Below are 23,036 nucleotides of genomic sequence, written 5' to 3' on the forward strand. Positions count from 1 at the left end.
TTAAACTCTATCAACATTCAGTTATTCAGCATTCAAAATTAACTTGTGAAATGACCTCGCTGTACTTCTCAGAGCTGAAGATCATTAAGAAAATTTGTGTATGGCATGCTATTTACCAAGAAAGCTTTAAAAATAAACATAGCAGTTAAAATTAATGTGTAATAAAAAAGTCTAAATCATTTTTTAAATCCAAAGCCTAATTTCCTTGTTTCCTGAATGCAGATTTTCAGACCTGCTTTACTACCAGGAGGGTTAAGAGAGATAACCCATCTGAACATGTCGTAACATTTATTTCTTGGCACATTTTATTCGATGAGTATTAGCAGAGTATGAATCTGCTGCTGCACACGGTGAAATGAACCGCTGCCACAGAAATACATGAAAATGGAAGGGTCTCAGTTTCCAAAAAAAAAGCCAGCGTAATGCTTAATTTTTGCTGAGAAACTTAGTAGTTAACACAATAGGTTCCTTTTAAAACCCCTTCTTACGAAACTGAGTTATTTGTAGTGAGGTGGATGGACCTAGAGTCTGTCATACAGAGTGAAGTCAGAAAGAGAAAAACAAATACTATATGCTAACACATAGATATAGAATCTAAAAAAAAAAAAAATGGTCATGAAGAACCTAGGGGCAAGATGGGAATAAAGACGCAGACCTACTAGAGAATGGACTTGAGGATATGGGGAGGGGAAAGGGTAAGCTGCGACAAAGTGAGAGAGTGGCATGGACATATATACACTACCAAACGTGAAACAGATAGCTAGTGGGAAGCAGCCGCATAGCACAGGGAGATCAGCTCAGTGCTTTGTGACCACCTAGAGGGGTGGGGCAGGGAGGGTGGGAGGGAGGGAGATGCAAGAGGGAAGAGATATGGGGACATATGTATATGTATAACTGATTCACTTTGTTATAAAGCAGAAACTAACACACCATTGTAAAGCAATTATACTCCAATAAAGATGTTAAAAAATAATTTAAAAAAATAAATAAAACACCTCCTTTCTCCATCTAGAGAATTCTGGGTCTGTAGGAAAACGAAATTGTTTTTTCCTAAGTGGGTTTGGTTAGAAACAGGCTTTCAACTAAAACCATCTCCAGTGGGTTAAGGCTCATCAATTCTGCTCTGGCGTCATCCTGCCTGGGTACCATCTGCTGATAAAATGACTTCATATGGCAAACAGGAAGACGGCATGCTATAGAGAAGAAAAGTTAAAAATCTTGGTGGACCTTCACATTTCCCCTACACCTGGGGCAGGGTTTATGTCCTCAAGAAAGAGGAGAGGAATAATGTGTAAGCTCTTGGAATGAGCGTGGAGAGGAACAGCTGTTGTCAACAAATTGATTTCATTGGTTGATTTCAACAGCAGCAGGCAGGGGGCCCGGAGCTGCTGTGAGCTGCGGTGCCTCCCCACCAGGGTCGTTAACAACATTAAGACAATTCAAGAGGGCCTAACTGGAGAAGTGGAGAGCTAGGATCACTGCAGAGGGAGGGCAGGGAAGTAGAATTCTGATCCACCGGGCACTCCACGGGCCTTCAACAGAGAAAGGAACAAACAGCAGGGTGGACTGCAAAACACCGCTAACACCGCTTGCTACCCCATCTTCATGACAGCCCTGTTGTCAGGTAAGAAAACGAATAAGTCTTTCCAGGTCCCACTGTGCAGCTTCCTTTTTAGCACACAGAGCTCACTGTGGACTTTGCCATCTCCCTAAAGCTCATGCAGACACTACAGGAGATGAAACCAAGTGGTTTCCACATCCATCCTCTGTGTGTGAGAACCCAGAGGGAGCCTCCGCATCTTTCTGGATACCGTTCATGGGAACAAAGCTACCTAATATCGAAACACACGACTAGAGAAGCCGGATGAGGCACAAGTGCAGGAAACTGCTGTCTACAACAGCCAAATATTTAGATCCTAGAAAAAGGTTTCCAAAGGCTTCATTTCCCGAATATACGTGCCAGATGTACATGTCTAGGGGTCGAATTTCCGATATGGTTTTAATCCAATTCTTAAGTCCGCATGGTTTACATATCTCAAACAGCATGTGTGTATAAGAGAAGAAACTACACTCATGGTATGGAGAACCTTTTGTAGATGGATTTTTAGTAGTAGCTATCTCTGCATTTACTTGACCAGAGGTATTTGCCTGGACTTGTTTGAAAAGGCAAGTGTAAAGACCTCTTCCAAACAGAAGGAACTCCTCTAAAAGCTGTAAAGGCTTCTCTCTAAAAGAAAAGGTCTAGAATTCCACTGTCATCTTCTCTAAGATCTAACCTTCAGTAAAGTGCCAGAAATTTGGCACCACTGTTTAGAATGACGGATGAATGGCGCAAAAAGAAACATTTTCCAAAGGCCCTCTATTTAACGAAGACACATTTACAGAACATTATCAGTTCCCAAAGCTTAAGTAAGACTTATTCCTATTTTTTTTACCCTTTTAGAAGGCTTCTGATTCAACATGTGGCACTTGTAACTGTTATTAGAAGTCAGTGAGTACTTTGTGATTTCGTTTCCCTAATCACTACTCGAAAAGAAAAAGAAGAGTAATAAAGCCCTGTGCTCAGCATTTTCTACAGCACAAAGCACGGTCCCCTGCTCACTCTTTATTCCCTAAACTGGTTTATGTTACACAGGTCTGAAGGTGAGAGGGGCAAAGAGGCAAGAGAGACGGCTGCTCTCTGTGGCCAAAATTGCACATTTGGCATAAACATGGTCTCTTCCGCCATGATTCTTGCGGGCATTTGAAGTTAGACGTTTGAAGTGGGAAGGAGGGCACCATTTTTACAGCCTCTGCAATATGCCAGGTATGACTGGCATGATCACATTACGAGACAGGACTTACTCAGAGGGATTAAGCCAATTGTCCAAACTCTCAGGACATGTAGGTGTTGGACATGAGGATTTAAACCTAAGAAGCATGTTTGATTTTAAAGCTAAATATCAAACTATTACCATATTGACTTTTCCATTGACAGGACAACCTTTTGTCCTTCATGCTATACTTACATAATCTGGTTTTCTACTTCAGTATCAAATTAGGTTTGACAAATTGACTCAGTCCAGCTAGGTATGTTTTCTGACGTCGGCAGCAAGAAATATTTTGGCTTCTATGACGTACAACATGTAGGTTTATGTGTACCTCATCTATTGCTTCTTCATAAACAATTATGGATCTATAAGATTTATGCATATAAATGTGCATACCATGATATAAAGTACTCTCATTTGTTCAAATACTCAGTTAAAGGAAGATCTTCATATCCTGAGACTTGTTAAGCATGTGATCACTTTCCTTAGACACGAAGGATTTTAACTACCTGAAATAGTCTTGGTGTAGATTTGAGAAAGTGTTAGCTACACCATATTCACTTACAGGACCGTTTCGATGGTACCAAACCTCTGTTTGGTTTTCTGGACTGCAACAGTACATGCGCTAATGTTTTTGGAGAATAGTAAATTATTTATAGAACACTGAAATTCAACAAAATGTTACGTACCAGGGCAAAGAACGTTCAAAGCTTTAAAAAGGGGAGCAGTGTTACTAGGATAAAGAAACCAAATGGCCTTGTAGGCAGTAACACTGATTTAAAATGCTGGACTGCTTTGGAAATATTCAAGCCAAAAGAGAATCATTCTTTCTTTTATAATTGTTATTTTATAAGCATTAAGACTCCAATATATGAAATAAAAGCATAGAGATTACAGAAACTGAGGGCTGGAAAGAAATGCAATGGTTTATCTAGATCAGCTAATTTTCCCATACTGGTACCTCCTTTCCTACTTCATTGCCCAGCGTTCTGTTTAAACATCCTGTTGGTAGGAGCTCATTCTCTTGGGAAAGAGTACAACAGTTGGTTAAATAAAAGGACTTATAAAACGGAGTCCTAGGTTCAAATCCTGGCTCCATCACTTATTTAAATGGATACTTCTGCAAGTTATGAAACTTCTTTGAGTCTTGGTCTTAGATTAGGAGAATGATAACTTCTCTGTTTCATATGGATGTTGTGAAGGAATAAATGAATTAACTGATGTTAAGAGCTGTGTCTTGCACTGATTAAATACTCAGTAAATGTTAACTGTTATCTTCCAAGTATTTATGGACGTTTTTGACACCTTTGAGGGACATCTTAGTTCCCTACAAAAGTACATTCTAGGTTTCTTCAGATCCCCAAATGCAGCTTTAAACCTGGAAATTGAGTATTTCGGAATAACACAGTAAGTGCCCTACGCAGCTTACGCGCCATATTTCTATTCTCCAAGTCTTTAACTTCGCAACTCATTCTCATGGCTTAATTACAAAGTTGAGCCCTGACATCCATCACTCTGAAGAGGGAAAGTCTATCTAGACAAGACTAGAGATGGCTTCTTTCTGCATGAGTTATCCATCGGGAAATCTGATTTCAATCCAAGTAGATGTGTCCAATGCAGGCCTTTGGTTCCATGCTCTCTTGGGTTTGCAGTTTTTTTCTATATTCATTCCAGTTTCCAGGATGTACAAGTCCATGGTCAAGCAATCATTTCTTTTCTGTATAGTAGTAGCTTTGCCCTTCGATTACTAAGGACAACCCACCATACAGTAGTCTGGTAACCTTGTGAGATGTGAGGTAGACAATGATTAGAGCCTCTTCTCCTTGGCAGTGAGTTGGGCGTTCCTAAAAGTGTGTCCCCTTTGCAATTGCAATCAGACATGAAGGAAGTAATATTCTGAGCCATGTCCCAAAAAAGTAGTTCCTACTACTAATAAGGCATTTATTTTAGTCTTCTTTTAAGAGTAAAAATCACCTACCTTTTCTAGGCCAGAGTTTCCAGCCACTGGACCTCTGAGAGTGAGTTATAGCTCAGCCCGGTATTGATTCCTCAATCCTTGTCACCACCAAGGGAGGCCTAGAGTCCAGCATCATCCTTTACCATTAATACAGTCAATGTAGAAAACATTTCGGCTTGAGTCATGACAAGAAAAACACTGCAGATCCTAGTCTATTCCTTAGGTAGCTGAAGAAAGTCCAGTATTCTGACTGGGGGACACTTCCAAGGCAGAAGGTAATTGCAATATCCCTGTTTTTCCTTGTTTTCTATGGACTTATGGGGAATGTGTGAATTCTGTAAAATGGTAGATCTTTATTATGCACCATACATTTGGGAATTTTATTCTGGAAAGAGTGGATTTTGTCTGTCTTTCAATATTAAGAAAGTGACTGGCCAGTCAATTAATGATTTATTTATTTATTTATTTGCAACTTTCTTTTTTATTTTTGAATTTTATTTTATTTATTTTTTATATGGCAGGTTCCTATTAGTCATCCACTTTATACACATCAGTGTATACATGTTAATCCCAATCTCCCAATTCATCACACCCCCAGCCCCACCCCCCCGCGGCTTCCCCCCGCCCTTGGTGTCCATACATTTGTTCTCTACATCTGTCTCTCAACTTCTGCCCTGCAAACCGGTTCATCTGTACCATTTTCCTAGGTTCTAAATACATGTGTTAAATTACGATATTTGTTTTTCTCTTTCTGACTTACTTCACTCTGTATAACAACCTCTAGATCAATCCACGTCTCAACAAATTACTCAATTTCATTCCTTTTTACGGCTGAGTAATATTCCACTGTATATGTGTAGCACATCTTCTTTATCCATTCGTTTGCCGATGGGCATTAGGTTGCTTCCATGACCTGGCTATTGTAAACAGTGCTTCAGTGAACATTGGGATGCATGTGTCTTTTTGAATTATGGTTTTCTTTTGGTATATGCCCAGTAGTGGGATTGCTGGATCCTATGTAATTCTATTTTTAGTTTTTTAAGGAACCTCCATACTGTTCTCCATAGTGGCTGTATCAATTTACATTCCCACCAACAGTGCAAGAGGGTTCCCTTTTCTCCACACCCTATCCAGCATTTGTTGTTTGTAGATTTTCTGATGATGCCCATTCTAACTGGTGTGAGGTGATACCTCATTGTAGCTTTCATTTGCATTTTTCTAATAATTAGTGATGCTGAGCAGCTTTTCATGTGTTTCTTGGCCAACGGTATGTCTTCTTTGGAGAAATGTCTATTTAGGTCTTCCGATCATTTTTGGATTGGGTTGCTTGTGTTTTTAATATTGAGCTGCATGAGCTGTTAATATATTTTGGAGATTAATCTTTCGTCCGTTGATTCATTTGCAAATATTTTGTCCCATTCTGAGGGTTGTCTTTTCGTCTTGTTTATGATTTCCTCTGCTGTGCAAAAGCTTTTAGGTTTCATTAGGTGCCATTTGCTGATTTTTGTTTTTATTTCCATTAATCTAGGAGGTGGATCAAAAAAGATCTTGCTGTGATTTATGTCAAAGTGTGTTCTTCCTGTATTTTCCTCTAAGAGTTTTCCTCTAAGAGTTTCCTCTAAGTGTCTGGTCTTACATTTGGGTCTCGAATCCATTTTGAGGTTATTTTTGTGTATGGTGTTAGGGAGTGTTCTAATTTCATTATTTTACATGTAGCTGTCCAGTTTTCCCAGCACCACTTATTGAAGAGAATGTCTTTTCTCCATTGTATACCCTTGCCGCCTTTGTCACACATTAGTTGACCATACTTGCATGGGTTTATCTCTGGGCTTTCTATCCTGTTCCATTGATCTATCTTTCTGTTTTTGTGCCAGTACCATACTGTCTTGATTACTGTAGCTTTGTAGTATAGTGTGAAGTCAGGGAGTCTGATTCCTCCAGCTCCGTTTTTTTTTTTTTTTTTTTTTTTTTGCGGTACGCGGGCCTCTCACTGTTGTGGCCTCTCCCGTTGCGCAGCACAGGCTCTGGACGCGCAGGCTCAGCGGCCACGGCTCACAGACCCAGCCGCTCCGCGGCATGTGGGATCTTCCCGGACCAAGGCACGAACCCGTGTCCCCTGCATTGGCAGGTGGACTCTCAACCACTGCGCCACCAGGGAAGCCCTCCAGCTCCGTTTTTTTCCCTCAAGACTGCTTTGGCTATTCGGGGTCTTTTGTGTCTCCATACAAATTTTAAGATTTTTTGTTCTAGTTCCGTAAAAAATGCCATTAGTAATTTGATAGGGCTTGCATTGAACCTGTAGATTGCATTGGGTAGTATAGTCATTTTCACAATACTGATTCTTCCAATCCAAGACCATGGTATATCTCTTAATCTGTAGGTATTATCTTTAATTTCATTCATCAGTGTCTTATATTTTCTGCATACAGGTCTTTCGTCTCCTTAGGTAGGTTTATTTATTCCTAGGTATTTTATTCTTTTTGTTGCAATAGTAAATGGGAGTGTTTCCTCAATTTCTCTTTCAGATTTTTTATCATTAGTGTATAGGAATGCAAGAGATTTCTGTGCATTAATTTTGTATCTTGCAACTTTACCAAATTAATTGATTAGCTCTAGTAGTTTTCTGGTGGCATCTTTAGGATTCTCTATGTATACTATCATGTCATCTGCAAACAGTGACAGTTTTACTTCTTCTTTCCAATTTGTATTCCTTTTGTTTCTTTTTCTTCTCTGATTGCCATGGCTAGGACTTTCAAAACTATGTTGAATAATAGTGGTGAGAGTGGACTTCCTTGTCTTGTTCCTGATCTTAGAGGAAGTGCTTTCAGGTTTTCACCATTGAGAATGATGTTTGCTGTGGGTTTGTTGTATATGGCCTTTATTATGTTGAGGTAGGTTCCCTCTATGCCCACTTTTTGGAGAGTTTTTATCATAAATGGGTGTTGAATTTTGTCAAAAGCTTTTTCTGCATCTATTGAGATGATCATATGGTTCTTATTCTTCAATCTGTTAATATGGTGTATCACACTGATTGATTTGCATTCACTGAAGAATCCTTGCATCCCTTGAATAAATCCCACTTGATCATGGTGTATCATCCTTTTAATGTGTTGTTGGATTCTGTGTGCTGGTATTTTGTTGAGGATTTTTGCATCTATATTCATCAGTGATATTGGTCTATAATTTTCTTTTTTTGTAATACCGTTGTCTGGTTTTGGTATCAGGGTGATGGTGGCCTCATAGAATGAGTTTGGGCTTGTTCCTTCCTCCGCAAATTTTTGGAAGAGTTTAAGAAGGATGGGTGTTAGCTCTTCTCTAAATGTTTGATAGAATTCACCTGTGAAGCCATCTGGTCCTGGACTCTTGTTTGTTGGAAGATTTTTAATCACAGTTTCAATTTCATTACTTGTGATTGGTCTGTTCATATTTTCTATTTCTTCCTGCTTCAGTCTGGGAAGGTTATACCTTTCTATGAATTTGTCCATTTCTTCCAGGTTGTCCATTTTACTGGCATAGAGTTGCTTGTAGTAGTCTCTTAGGATGGTTTGTATTTCTGCAGTGTCTGTTGTAACTTCTCCTTTTTCATTTCTCATTTTATTGATTTGAGTCCTCTCCCTCTTTTTCTTCATGAGTCTGGCTAATGGTTTATGAATTTTGTTTATCTTCTCAAAGAACCAGCTTTTAGTTTTATTCACATTTGCTATTGTTTTCTTTGTTTCTATTTCATTTATTTCTGCTTTGATCTTTATGATTTCTTTCCTTCTGCTTACTTTGGGTTTTGTTTGTTTTCCTTCTCTAGTTCCTTTAGGTGTAAGGTTAGAGTGTTTAGTTGAGATTTTTCTTGTTTCTTGAGGTAGGCTTGTATAGCTATAAACTTCCCTCTTAGAACTGCTTTTGCTGCATCCCATAGGTTTTGGATCGTCGAATTTTCATTGTCATTTGTCTCTAGGTATTTTTTGATTTCCTCTTTGATTTCTTCAGTGATCTCTTGGTTATTTAGTAACGTATTGTTTAGCCTCCATGTGTTTGTGTTTTTTACATTTTTTTCCCTGTAACTGATTTCTAATATCATAGCGTTGTGGTCAGAAAAGATGCTTGATATGATTTCAATTTTCTTAAATTTACTGAGGCTTGATTTGTGACCCAAGATGTGATCTATCCTGGAGAATGTTCCATGTGCACTTGAGAAGAAAGTGTAATCTTCTGCTTTTGCATGGAATGTCCTGTAAATATCAATTAAATCTAACTGGTCTATTGTGTCATTTAAAGCTTGTGTTTCCTTATTTTCTGTTGGGATGATCTGTCCATTGGTTTAAGTGAGGTGTTAAAGTCCCCCACTATTATAGTGTCACTGTCAATTTCCTCTTTTATAGCTGTTAGCAGTTGCCTTATGTATTGAGGTGCTCCTATGTTGGGTGCATATGTATTTATAATTTTTACATCTTCCTGTTGGATTGATCCCTTATCATTATGTAGTGTCCTTCCTTGTCTCTTGTAACATTCTTTATTTTAAAGTCTATTTTATCTGGTATGAGCATTTCTACTCCAGCTCTCTTTTGATTTCCATTTGCATGGAATATCTTTTACCATCCCCTCACTTTCAGTCTGTATGTGTCCCTAGGTCTGAAGTAGGTCTCTTGTAGACAACATATATATGGGTCTTTCTTTTGTATCCATTCAGCAAACCTGTGTCTTTTGGTTGGAGCATTTAATCCATTCACATTTAAGGTATTATTGATATGTATGTTCCTATTACCATTTTCTTAATTGTTTTGGGTTTGTTTTTGTAGGTCCTTTTCTCCTCTTGTGTTTCCCACTTAGAGAAGTTCCTTTAGCATTTGTTGTAGAGCTGGTTTGGTGGTGCTGAATTCTCTTAGCGCTTGCTTGTCTGTAAAGCTTTTGATTTCTCTGTCAAAGGTGAATGAGATCATTGCCAGGTAGAGTAATCTTGGTTGTAGGTTCTCCCCTTTCATCACTTTAAGTATATCATGCCACTCCCTTCTGGATTGTAGAGTTTCTGCTGAGAAATCAGCTGTTAACATTATGGGAGTTCCCTTGTATGTTGTCATTTTTCCCTTGCTGCTTTCAATAATTTTTCTTTGTCTTTAATTTGTGCCAGTTTGAGTACTATGTGTCCCAGCATGTTTCTCCTTGGGTTTATCCTGTATGGGACTCACTGCGCTTCCTGGACTTGGGTGGCTATTTCCTTTCCCATGTTAGGGAAGTTTTCGACTATAATCTCTTCAAATATTTTCTTGGGTCCTTTCTCTCTCTCTTCTCCTTCTGGGACCCCTATAATGCGAATGTTGTTGCATTTAATGTTGTCCCAGAGGTCTCTTAGGCTGTCTTCATTTCTCTTCATTCTTTTTTATTTTTTTCCACAGCAGTGAATTCCACTATTCTGTTTTCCAGGTCACTTATCCGTTCTTCTGCCTCAGTTATTCTGCTATTGATTCCTTTTAGTGTAGTTTTCATTTCAGTTATTGTATTGTTCATCTCTGTTTGTTTGTTCTTTAATTCTTCTAGGTGTTTGTTCTTTAATTCTTCTAGGTCTTTGTTAAACATTTCTTGCATCTTCTCGACCTTTGTCTCCATTCTTTTTCTGAGGTCTTGGATCATTTTCACTAGCAGTATTCTGAGTTCTTTTTCTGGAAGGTTTCCTATCTCCATTTCATTTAGTTGTTTTTCTGTGGTTTTATCTTGTTCCTTCATCTGGCACATAGCCCTCTGCCTTTTCATCTTGTCTATCTTTTTGTGAATCTCAATTAATGTTTTATGATAGTAACATTATAAGTGAGTAAAGACAAGGAATATGTGGGTTCATGTACACATTCATTTAACTGTTACCTGTTTTCTTTCAAATACTGGGAAGAATAAAAAGTACATAAATCTTAATGAATATTTCAGCACTAGCTATAGTTGTATTGTTCTTATTGTATGATTACTAAAATCTCGACAACATTTCAAAAAGAGTGGACCTCTTAAAATAAAGGGAACACAAAACAAAAAAGGCACAATGGAAAACAGTATGGAGGTTCCTTAAAAAACTAAAAATAGAACTACTATATGACCCAGCGATCCCACTACTGGGCATATATCCTGAGAAAATCATAATTCAAAAAGAGTCATGTACCACAATGTTCACTACAGCACTATTTACAATAGCCAAGACATGGAACCAACCTAAATGTCCATCGACAGATTAATGGATAAAGAAGATGTGGCACATATATACAATGGAATATTACTCAGCCATAAAAAGAAATGAAATTGAGTTATTTGTAGTGAGGTGGATGGACCTGGAGTCTGTAATACAGAATGAAGTAAGTCAGAAAGAGAAAAACAAATACTGTTTGATAATGCATATATATGGAATCTAAAAACAACAAAAAAAGGTACTTATGAACCTAGTTGCAGGGCAGGAATAAAGACATAGATATAGAGAATGGACTTGAGGACATGGGGTGGGAAGGGTAAGCTGGGGTGACATGAGAGTAGCATCTACATATATACACTACCGAATGTAAAATAATTAGCTAGTGGGCAGTAGCAGCATAGCACAGCGAGATCAGCTCTGTGCTTTGCGACCACCTAGGGGTGGGATAGGGAGGATGGGAGGGAGACTTAAGAGGGAGGGGATATGGGGACATATGTATGCATATGACTGATTCGCTTTGGTGTACCACAGAAACTAATACAGTATTGTGAAGCAACTATAATTCCATAAAGATCTATTTAAAAAAGGCACAATGGAATCAAAGTGGTCTTTTGGATACATGCAGAAGCAATATTTTTGCAGGAGGAAACATTTCATAAAACTCACTTTTGGCATACCGAGGTTAAGTAGGTGTGTAGAAGTAATATTCTAAAATTAAAAAAACAGCCAGTGACTCAAGAAGGATGCAAGTGTATTATCGTAGAGAAAGAAAACCTTCTAGTGTTCCTATTTTTGTGTTTAAAGCACCATGAAAAGACACTTCCTGATTCCTTTTATAAACTCTTAATTGTGGAGGGAAGGGGACATTTGACAAAACAAGGTATTGACTGATTCAGAAGGGTTCGTTGTGCTCTTCAATACCGCCTTCTTTAAATGAAGGATAAGGTGAAAATTAAATCACCAAGAAAAAATAAATAGAAAGCTTTTGAAAAAGGCATCTTTAACATGCTTAACCACCCTTTTCAGGGAGGAGGAGGGAAAACGCAGCCCTGGTGTGAGGAAGTGGTGATGAAATAGAGAAGACTTACAAAAGGGCCAGCGGGGTTTCCCTGGTGGCGCAGTGGTTGGGAGTCCGCCTGCCGATGCGGGGGACGTGGGTTCGTGCCCCGATCCAGGGGTATCCCACATGCCGCAGAGCAGCTAGGCCCGTGAGCCATGGCCGCTGAGCCTGCGCATCCCGAGCCTGCGCTCCGCAATGGGAGAGGCCACAACAGTGAGAGGCCTGCGTACCGCTAAAAAAAAAAAAAAAAAAGGCCAGCGAACACGGAAAACAAAGAAAGAAATCATAAAGATGTATACCTAGGGGATTACGAGGATTCACATAAAGTGATTTATTATATTTCTTTGTCTCCAAGACAACGATAAGTAAGTCAGCTTTGCTCTAAGGCTGCCCTTTCCAAATGGTGGCCACTAACTCCAAATGGCTATTCCATACTTGACGTGTGGCAAGTGTGGACCGCGCTCTAAGTATAAAAGAGACACCGAATTTGAATACTTAGCAAAAAAGAATGTAAAACAACTCACTAATAATTTTTATAATAATAATATTTTGGATATATTGGGTTGGCCAAAAAGTTCATTTGGGTTTTTCTGTAACATCTTCTGGAGCAACCCAAACGAACTTTTTGGCCAACCCAATATTTAGTGAAATAGAACATATTATTAAAATTGACTTCACCTGCTTTTCACTTATTTTTATTTGTTTTTTTACGTTCCAATATGGCTGCAAGAAAATTTTAAATTACGTACAGGGCTTGCAGCGATGATACTTACTTATGATAGCGTTGCTCTATGGGTTTTAAAAAAGTTATTTGAACCTATTTACCTGCGACTATTTTTCCTTTTGGCAAAAATTGTAGTGGCCTGTCCCAAACTTTCCAAACTTCTCATTGCTCTATCAGCCACCTTGGTTTTTCCTGGATGACTCTTACACTTGAACTACACTGAAATTTATGACCACTCCCACCCTCACAGGTCTGAGGGAACACAAGAGGAGAAAATGGCGGCTACTAGCTCACTAGTTCCTTTTCTTTTTTAAAATTATTTTTAAATTGAAGTATGCTTAATTTACAATGTTGTGTTAGTTTCAAGTGTACAACAAAGTAATTCAGTTATACATATATATACACACACATTATAGGTTATTATAAGATATTGAATATAGTTCCCTGTGCTACAAGTAGGTCCTTGTTATTTACCTATTTTATATATAGTGGTGTGTATATGTTAATCCCAAACTCCTAAAGTATTCGTCCCCCCCACCTCCACCAGTTCTTTTACTTAATACATGCTGCTGAGAAAGCAGAATTAGGAGACAGGCAAGACAAAGGGTAGAACTGGTCTGGGAAAATGTGAATTGAGAAAAAATTAAGAAGAACCAAACAGAAGGAAAACACTTGTGTTCAGAATTTAAATTTAAACTGAAATGCATCACTTCCACCTGCACTCTGCACTTTTCACCACAGTGATGATCCCTTTCCTGAACCATTCAGGAGCCTTCACAAAAGGCTTGAAAAATTTTTGCACTTCAGTTTCTTTAATTATACATCTGGGAGTTTGGGTCTGATGAGTTATAAAAATCCCTTTAAGTTTGAACTTGTATTGACTGCTTCAGTTTTAGGGCCTTTGAAGTAACCATTACCCCCCACGGAGGACTCCCTTCTCTCCATTATCTGTGGGGCTGGCTCCTTGTCAATTAGGTCTCAACACAAAGCTTGTTTCCGCAGAGAGCTCTTCCCTGACCACCCTATGTGGTCCGGCTGTCACTCTTTCACTCACTCTATTTTATTTTCTTCATTGCATTAATATCAAGATAATTTTTCCTTGCTTTTATTTTTTTGCTTATGTTCCTTGCTTATATTCTTAAATATTTCCTTGTTTGCTGTTCATTCATTCATTCACCTATTCATTCACCCCACAAGAATGCTGTCTTCATGAGATAAAGGACCTTGTCTGTCATACTCATTGCCCTATCTAGCTCACGTAGAAGAGTGCCTAGTGTATACAGGGTGCTCAAGAAATATTAAGGATATGAATAAATAAATCAGACCTGGTTCTTAGATATAAACAACCAAGAACGACGTTGGCTGATTTAACAGAATTTATCAACTAATTGATTTATTAACTAAACTATTAACTAATTCATTTAACTGAGTTAATTGAATTTATTAACTAGCATAATTGCTAATGAAGGCTGGAGAATCAAATTTGGAAAACACAGAGAACAGAGGGAAGCCATGTAGCCAGAACAAACCCCCTACAGCCAGCATCACACCATGGACCCTGCCCAGTGACTACACCTCTGCCTGGTACCCAACACCCAATGCTCTAGCTCTCCGCCACTGGCTGACACCACTGGATTTAGACACTGGTTGTCCCTGCAGTTACCATTTCCACAGCTGCCCTTGGAAACTGTATGCTGCTATCATTTGAGCTATCACCAAAAAGAATTCTGCATTGACCTGACTTCTCTGTGTCACAAACTCCATACATAGAATTGAGTGTGTGCATCTGATTGTTCAAACCTAGGTTACATGGCTCACGCCTTACCTGCTAGAGAAAATGATAATGAGAATCTAGTATTTTTTTTCCTTCTATATAAGGAAAAGGGTTCTGTCTCTCATTAAAATTTATAAGGCAGGGACTTCCCAAAACAGAGAAAGGATTCAAATGCCAGGTTAATTCCCCAAGTGTCAAATGTTCCCTATACTCCTATATGTGATTGGGGATGCATCCATTTCTTTTCCTTTGATCAGATATATTTCTTCCTACTGCATGTCCTACTGTTAGGCTTCTCAGACTGGAGCAAATTTCTGAATGATAAATAGCATGCTATATTAGGGTTCTCCAATGACACAGAACCAACAGCATGTATATACATACTAGGAACCTGTTACTGTATTCTTCAGTTCCTTAAGGGAGGTAGTCTCCCTTTGTGAACACTGGGTAAATATATATGTACCTACCATTGGTTCTAGCTATATTTTATATATATATATATATATATGTATTTATTTTTATTATTCATTTACTATACTATTGTTTATTATTATATGTATTTATTATAAGGAATTGGCTCATGCAACAATGGAGGCTGAGAAGTCCCAAGATCTGTAGTTGGTAAGCTGGAGACCCAGGAGAGGCAGTGGTGTAGTTCTGGTTTGAGACAAAAGGCCAAAGAATCGGGAGAGCACATGGTGGAATTTCTAGACTGAAGGCCGCAGTCTCAAAACTCAAGAAGAGCCAATGTTTCAGGCAGAGTTGAAAGGCAGGAAAAGACCAACTTCTCAGCTCAAGGTAATCAAGCAGGAGGAATTTCCTCTTCCTCAGGTTAGCGTCAGCTTTTTTCTTCTAGTGAGAGGCCTTTAACTGATTGGATGAGGCCCAACCACATTAGGGAGGTGCAATCTGCTTTACTCAGTCTACTGATTCACATGTTAATCTCATCCAAAAGCACCCTCACAGAAATACCCAGAATAATGTTTGAACAAATATCTGAGCACCCCATGGCCCAGTCAGATTGTTATATAAAATTAACCATCACACGTGCCCATCTAGGGACAATCAACCATTGGGTTAGAACTCAAAGCCTGAAGCTTTGCCATGGCCACTTTCTAGCCCACTGTTTGACCAGGAACCTGCTAGGGTACTCTTCAGTTCCTTAAGGGGGAGTATTCTCCCCTTTGTGACCCCTGGGTGAATATTTTACCTCAAAGAAGCACAAAATGGACTAGAGGGATAGCGGTTCAAGATGGGGAGACCTGAAAAGCTGAAGTAATTACATATTCAAAGGCCATCATTTAGATTGATATAGCAATGGCTGCCAATGGAATGACACAGAAACCACAGGCTCATCTGCAAATTGAAATGTGAGATGAACTCGAGTAAGAGATACATTCTGCCTTCTAGGAGGAAAGGACATCTGATTCGTGGCCTGCCCTGCCAAGGTACAGCTGGGTGAGCCAGAGGGCTCCCTGCCAGTTAACCCTGAGGAACAAGGAAAGGCAGTGGCAGGTTGTGGAAAGGGATAAAAGGCTTATTATAAAAAGGAGCTTGACAACTGCTGAGATTAATTATAATCCCACTGCCAAAATCCCATCAATATCCAAAAGCAACAAAGAAAACGATTTCCTGAGGTGTTCCTTGTCTTCAGGATGGTCGAAATTTGCCCTCAGTAAACCGTCAAAGAAAGTCAAGAAAAATATAAACTGCAAAAGAAATGAACACCAATGGAAGAGCAAATGTAACCCCTAAACTGCCAGTGAGCCAAAGTCTCTGGGCTAGAGGCAGTCTCACTTGTTTAACACAATGTCCTAAGCGGTCAACGTTTAGTGTTATTGGAAAAGGTCAACAATTCCACACGTGTACACATGACTTTTCAGTCACAGGCTACTCAAGTCAAAGTGACCATCTCTGACATTAAAAACGTGGTGCTCAGAAAGCACTGTAACCACATAGAGGTTGGACATGGTCCCTTTGGTGGTCCCAAAGGTCTTGTCAATATCTAGGATTTGAATTCTAGAATTCTGAATTTCTGAGTTAAAAGTGAAAATACTGTATACCAGAGCTGGACTAGGATAAAATAAGAGAGGCACTCCCATCAGGCATAAAATTTAAGGTGGCATCATAAAACTCAGTAATCAAGATAAATACTATTTTAATGCATTAAAAAAAGTCAAATCAGCGAACTCTGGCTCACAGGCTGGCTGCCTGTTTTTATAAATAATGTTGTATTGGAATCAGGTGAGACAGAGTTGGAGCCTGTTTTTATTCATAATTGTGATGTTATTATATTATTTATCATGGATGTCTTTTGCATTGATTTTAAAATATTGCATGAAAATATTATTTATCTTGAATATTGAGTTTCTGGTATGCCCTTAAAATTTGCACCCCAGATGTTTCACTTGGTTCACCCCAGTATTGGCTCTGCTACTCACCCGTTTGAAACAAACGACTCCTACTGTTGTCTGGCTCAACGTACTACAGTTAGTCATCTTCACTGAATATTATAATTTGCTAAGTGAATTACACACATGATCTATTTCACTCTGACAGCACCTCCATGAGAATGTTATTTTCCCATTTTACAGGTGAGCACCTGAAGTTCCTTGGCCAGGATAATACAGTAAAGCCAGAATAAGGTAAACCAGGATTCCGTTCTCTGCAGTTTGATGTAATGGTCTATGCTACTAATCTAAACCTCTTAAAGATTCGACAAGTTTCTTCTGAGGGAAACTGCTTTACGTTGCTCGTGGCGTCATGTTTTGTTACCCTTGAGGAACTTCTTTCCTTCTAGTTGTACCTGTTTACTGAATTAATAAAAATGAGTAAAAACAACTTGTATCCCTTTCTTGAAGAATCAAACATGGATGAATATATTATCAAATACCTTGACTTGTACAGTGTAGAAGAAGGTGTTTACGTATATAACATAATCTAGTACGCTATGTTCTCAAAATTAAAGTTCTTTAATATCTACATTTGCTAGGACCTGGTCACCTGAAATTATCCTAATCTGAGCAATGCAGAGTAACTGATAGTTTAGACAGGAAAAATTTGGAGGAAACTTTGCAAATATACTTAGATCTGCACAATTACGGGGACCCTATCCTTTTGTAGGGCAGCAGATATCTCTCCTCTGCTATAGCCTCCCTACTCAAAACATTATCTACCGTTAGTTTCAACCACAATAATGTCACGTCAGTCACAGCAGTGGATGTGTTCAAGACCTTCATTTATATCTCAAACCCTTCTCCCTAATGTTCAGGAACGTAGCACACTGCTGGGGCTTAGCATGCCTCAGAGGTCTCTTCCAATGCTGAAAAATTACTTCCACACAGCTATTCAATTCCCTCACCTCCTTTTCCTGCTTAGTTGATCTTTTTTTTCATATTTTAATCATATTTTGATTATAGTGTTTCAGTCATCCTGCCCACAGCCCCTTTGAAGGCAATTTGCCCGGCAAGTATTCCTTTGAAAGGGACAGCTCTCTTTAGATGAAGTGACCCAGCCCTGGCTCTATGCCTCCCTGTGAAGCAGGGCAAACATGAGAACTAAGGACAGTCAACACGTAGAATAAGCAGTGATCTATGAAATGGCCTGGCTTAAAATCATGGCAGAACCAACTAGAATCTTTCCCCCCAGGAATCTGATCTAAGAAATAAACCAGAGAATGAGGTGTTACACATTGAGAAACAAGTGCAAAGGGGAGATGCATGTGGTTGTCTGTGGGGAGAGGCTGTGGCAACCTTCATTTGAAATTTATGACAACAGTCAAAATATGGCCAGCGCCACCTGTCCCTACTCCAACTTCTTATTAATTTCATCCTTTAATTCATGTTGGTGATTTTCATCATTATGTAGATGAGGGAATGAGCCTGGTCTCTGCGCCTTAATGAATTTATTAAGATGCTGCCTTTATGGTCGTCTTTTCTATTTAGATAGAAATTCATCTTACAAAAATCCTACTCTTCAGAGAGCCCAAGGATTGATTTAACTGATGGGTCATACTTGGAAGAGCAGAGGTAGAACACACATTTTATTTCTGTGGGATTTTTGCTTGTTTATGATATTTCTTACATTTTGTTCAAACATTGACTGGGGGCTCATAGAGTGGGTTGGGGAAAGATCAAAGCCAATCATAACCTTCGTGGGCAAAAGAAAACATCCATCAGAGAAAATGAGAGCATTTACTTTTATCCACATATAGTTCAGAATGATTCAGAACATTCTATAGTGGTTGTTGAAAACACCACCTCATGTAAAATAAATTACCCACCATGGCAAAGAGCGGTCAATGCTCATGTCAACAAGAGACCAAAATACTCAAGGAAAGTAAACAGTTTTGTAAATAGCAACTGATGAGTATTATCCCCTATTTCTTTTTGACTGGCAGGAAAAACAGTGGAACAAGGTCAATTCTGTTAGCTCTGAGAAGTCCTAACCCCTTCCTTCTCGGGAGCACACCATCTAACTCAGAAGATGATAAAAAAAACCCTGACACCAGATAAGAAATGATAATATCCTTTAGTGATAACGTGTGTAAGCCTCAAAAGGCAAAACCAGAGTGTGAATATTCTCTCCTAAAAGGATAGAACTGTAAATCTCTCTCAACAGATACATGACCACTGAACAGCAAGAGGAACAGAGAACCATAACAGAAGATTCCATCTGACTGACACCAGCAAGGGTAGCAAACCTTGCCACTAGTGCACCTCTCATGAAAACAATTTCAATGGCACCCACAATTACTAAATATGGGCATTCCTTTGTCTGCTTACAAAAAAGAGAACATTAAAAAACTCATTCACTCTACAGCAAATGTTACAGTCATTCAACTTAATAATGCTTTAATCAAAGGCAAAAGTGTGAGATAGTAGTAGAGAAAAGGGTTCTAATCCTGACTTTGCCCTCAGAAGGCAGGCATGAAGAGCCTGGGTTCTAGATTAATCCACACCTACGTTCCCCCACTAGTTCTGGGATCTTGGACAACCCCTTGACCTCTCATTGATGCAATGTCTGCTTCTGTAAAGTGGGGATAATAACAGACTCTACCTCATACAGTGTTTATGAGGACCATAAATCAAAGCCAATTACATTTGTGCAGAGTTTCTTAACCACACCATGATTGGGCTGAAAAATATTTTTTTGTGGGGGACTGTTTTGTGCACTGTAGAATGTTTAATGGCATCTACCCATTAGACACCAGTCATGACAATTTTTAAAAGTCATTAGATGTTGTCAAATGTTCCCTGAGGAGCGAAATCACTCCCAGTTGATAACCGGTGCTTTAGTGCCTGGTGACTATCAACTCCTGAATAAATGCACATTCATGTCTCTTCAGTTGGTCTTATCTGTTTTTCAAATGAAGAACCCTCACCTCGCCTTAAGAAAGTAAATACCAGTGGCTTTAGGTACTAATGTAACGTGGGAAGAAGGAAGATGTTGGTTGACAGCATCATGCACTGTCTCCACGTTTACATGTACGCATTAACTCATATCATCTTCACAACTATCTTAGCAAGCCAGTACTGGGGTTTCTACAAAGGTCTTTCGCATGAACAGACCGCTTAATTGATGATGTTTATAAATGAAAGTTGAATTACATATAAACGTGTGCTGTCACCTTGAACTAAGTTTAAGAACACCTATGAAGATATGCATGTCTTGAATGTACATATCCATGTATTCAGGCATCCTGCAGTTGCTAGGAATATGAATCAGTCTGTGAAGTTGAGGTCAAGGTATGGTCCCTAAATGGACATGGCCAGGAGGCTCACCTAGCGGATCCACTGAGTCACCTTGGATATAAAGCCATGACGTGTGGTCTGGTGCAAGTCCCACGGAGTTTTGCGCTTGGAACGTATTCCACAAGATTCTCCCTTGAATGCTGGACAAGTAACTATGGAATTTTGAAACATTTTAGTTCAGCTAAATCAACTGAATGCCTTGACCACACACATCCCTGCTGACCAAACCCATATTGCCCAGGCTAAAATCAAGGATTAAGTAGGGATGAAGTTCCACCAGATTCTGAATATGACCAGTGGACTGCAATTTATTGGGGTCCACAGGCATGCTTTTCTGCAGATGGCAATTCCAAACCTTTCTCAGGGTCAAAGCAACCTGTTTCAGTCCCTCATCTCCCCGTCGATGGCTGGAATACAGCCACCAGATTGGACTGCTGGCAGAATGGTCACTAAAAGTGACGAGTCTTACTTCTAGAATTATCTTGCTCCCTTATCATCTCATGTATCACCCAATAACCCATCGGTATATAGGAAATAACTTAAGAATTAATCTAGTATTATTATCTCCACTTCAAAGAAGAAGTTACTGAGGCTCAGTGAGGCTACCTAACTTGGGCAAGATCTTGGCAGGACACCAGGCAAGTAGCAGAGTGGAAGTTCATACCTAGAGCCATTCACCTGCCTGGGCTATCTCCTACTGGCTGACTGGCAACACAGGGAACTGTCTAGCTGCTTGTTAGGGGTGGTGGACAGAGATGAAAGTTCATTAAGAATAATGATTTTGTTTGTTGAGGAATGTAAAAGGATAACCAGTGTTTGAATCAGCTCTCTGTTCCACTTCTGCGGGGTTCTTTCCCTAACAAGAACTAACTGTGTTTATTCTTTGGGGAGGGACAGCAGGATAAGGAACAAAAAAGTTATTCCTTGATGGATAATGTCTTTGCATAAGATTAAGTTTCCTTGCAGAATGGAAGTGAATCTATAAATGTTAGGCAAATCAGTTATGGAGAAATAGGAAAAATAATATCTTTTTGAAAGATTCTGTGCTGGATCTTAAGAAATACTGAATCAAAACTCTTTTTTTTTTTATGTTTTCCTGCAAAGGTTTTTTTTTTTCTTTTAAACATCTTTATTGGAGTATAATAGCTTTACAATGTTGTGTTAGTTTCTGCTTTATAACAAAGTGAATCAGTTATACACATACATATGTTCCCATATCTCTTCCCTCTTGCGTCTCCCTCCCTCCCACCTCCCTATCCCACCCCTCTAGGTGGTCACAAAGCACTGAGCTGATCTCCCTGTGCTATGCGGCTGCTTCCCACTAGCTATCTATTTTACGTTTGGTAGTGTATATATGTCCATGCCACTCTCTCACTTTGTCGCAGCTTACCCTTCCCCCTCCCCGTGTCCTCAAGTCCATTCTCTAGTAGGTCTGCGTCTTTATTCCCATCTTGCCCCCAGGTTCTTCATGACCTTTTTTTTTTTTTCTTAGATTCCATATATATGTGTTAGCATATGGTATTTGTCTTTCTCTTTCTGACTTACCCAAAACTCTTGTCTTTCTCTTTCTGACTTACCCAAAACTCTTTATACTGACAAGTCATCATGTAAAAGTCTTGGAATTGGCTGTAATAAGTTACCCAGTCTGCTCAGCCAAATTATATTGCATCCCTGGAGCACAATCAAGGTGGATAGATTTAAGATAAAATATATGTTAACACTAATAATATGGCAATTTGGAGTCAATCACCATGTTTCCAAGGATCCTCAGCAGACCTGTTGTCATTCGTATGGAATTGACAGTTTGCCTTTATTGGAAACGTATTTCAGTTTCCCCCCAGCAACCAAAAACCCAGGGCCCTGGTGAGGCAAAAGCTCCTTTTAACAGGGCTGCCGTGCTGGCATTCCTTATAGCACCAGATTTGACCAGGTTTTTTTCACAGTGTACTTAATGGGGCATGAATTTTACCAACATCTTTGCTGCAATTTGTTTCTATAAAATATGTTACAGGGTTATAAAATTACCAAAACAATTCAAAGGCATTGTTGTTTGCAGGAGAATTTAATTGGAAAAGGGGAAGTTTTTTTTCTGATATGACACTGCAAATTTCAAAAACACCGTTGCCCTTTTACTAAAAAGCTAACATTTCCCTCCAGATTTCTGATTTTCATATTCATAGGGCCTGGGTAAGCTAAACTTTAACTCAAGGCTTAAAGCTGTATAAATATTTATCATGGACAGAAAATTAAAAAAGAAATCTTAGTGATTTTAGGCATCAAAAGAGATTTGTGTGGTGTAATAAAAGAGTCCTGGATTTAAATTCAGAGGAATTTGTGTGCTGGTCTTTGCTCCACCACTATTGGGCTGTGCAACCTTAAACAAGTCTTATATGCCTCTCTGGACATGAATTTCTTCGCCTGTGAAGCAAGTGGATAGGATCAGATGATTTCTAACATTCCCCCCAAAGGTTTAACAATATGTGATGGTAATAGAGGAAATTTTAAAATAAAAGGGAGGGATGTGTATTTATTAATGAAAAGAAACTGTCACAATTCAAAACACTGATGGTAACTGTCATAAATATGGCTTAAAACAAAAATTTACTTTAGGGTTGGATAAAAGTCAATGTCAAAATATACCACACCATTTCTTCAACTCTTAAATTTGAAAATTAAGTGTTGAACATTTGAAGATAAACAAAAAAAATGAGAAAACAAAAATGTCATTATGTCAGTCAACTTCCGACTTTAAAGCTTACATTCTTAGTTTAGATTGTGAAAAATTTGATTGAATAGAAAAA

General features: G+C 38.9%; 1 protein-coding gene across 1 annotated transcript in view; it reads right to left on the minus strand.

Moving 5' to 3' along the window:
• Positions 1–23,036, minus strand: part of PRKG1 (protein kinase cGMP-dependent 1) — a 1,109,707-nt gene that overhangs the window by 777,821 nt on the left and 308,850 nt on the right. The window lies entirely within an intron of this gene.

This window comes from Lagenorhynchus albirostris, chromosome 16 (assembly GCF_949774975.1).
Source record: "Lagenorhynchus albirostris chromosome 16, mLagAlb1.1, whole genome shotgun sequence".
In the NCBI taxonomy this organism is placed as follows: domain Eukaryota; kingdom Metazoa; phylum Chordata; class Mammalia; order Artiodactyla; family Delphinidae; genus Lagenorhynchus; species Lagenorhynchus albirostris.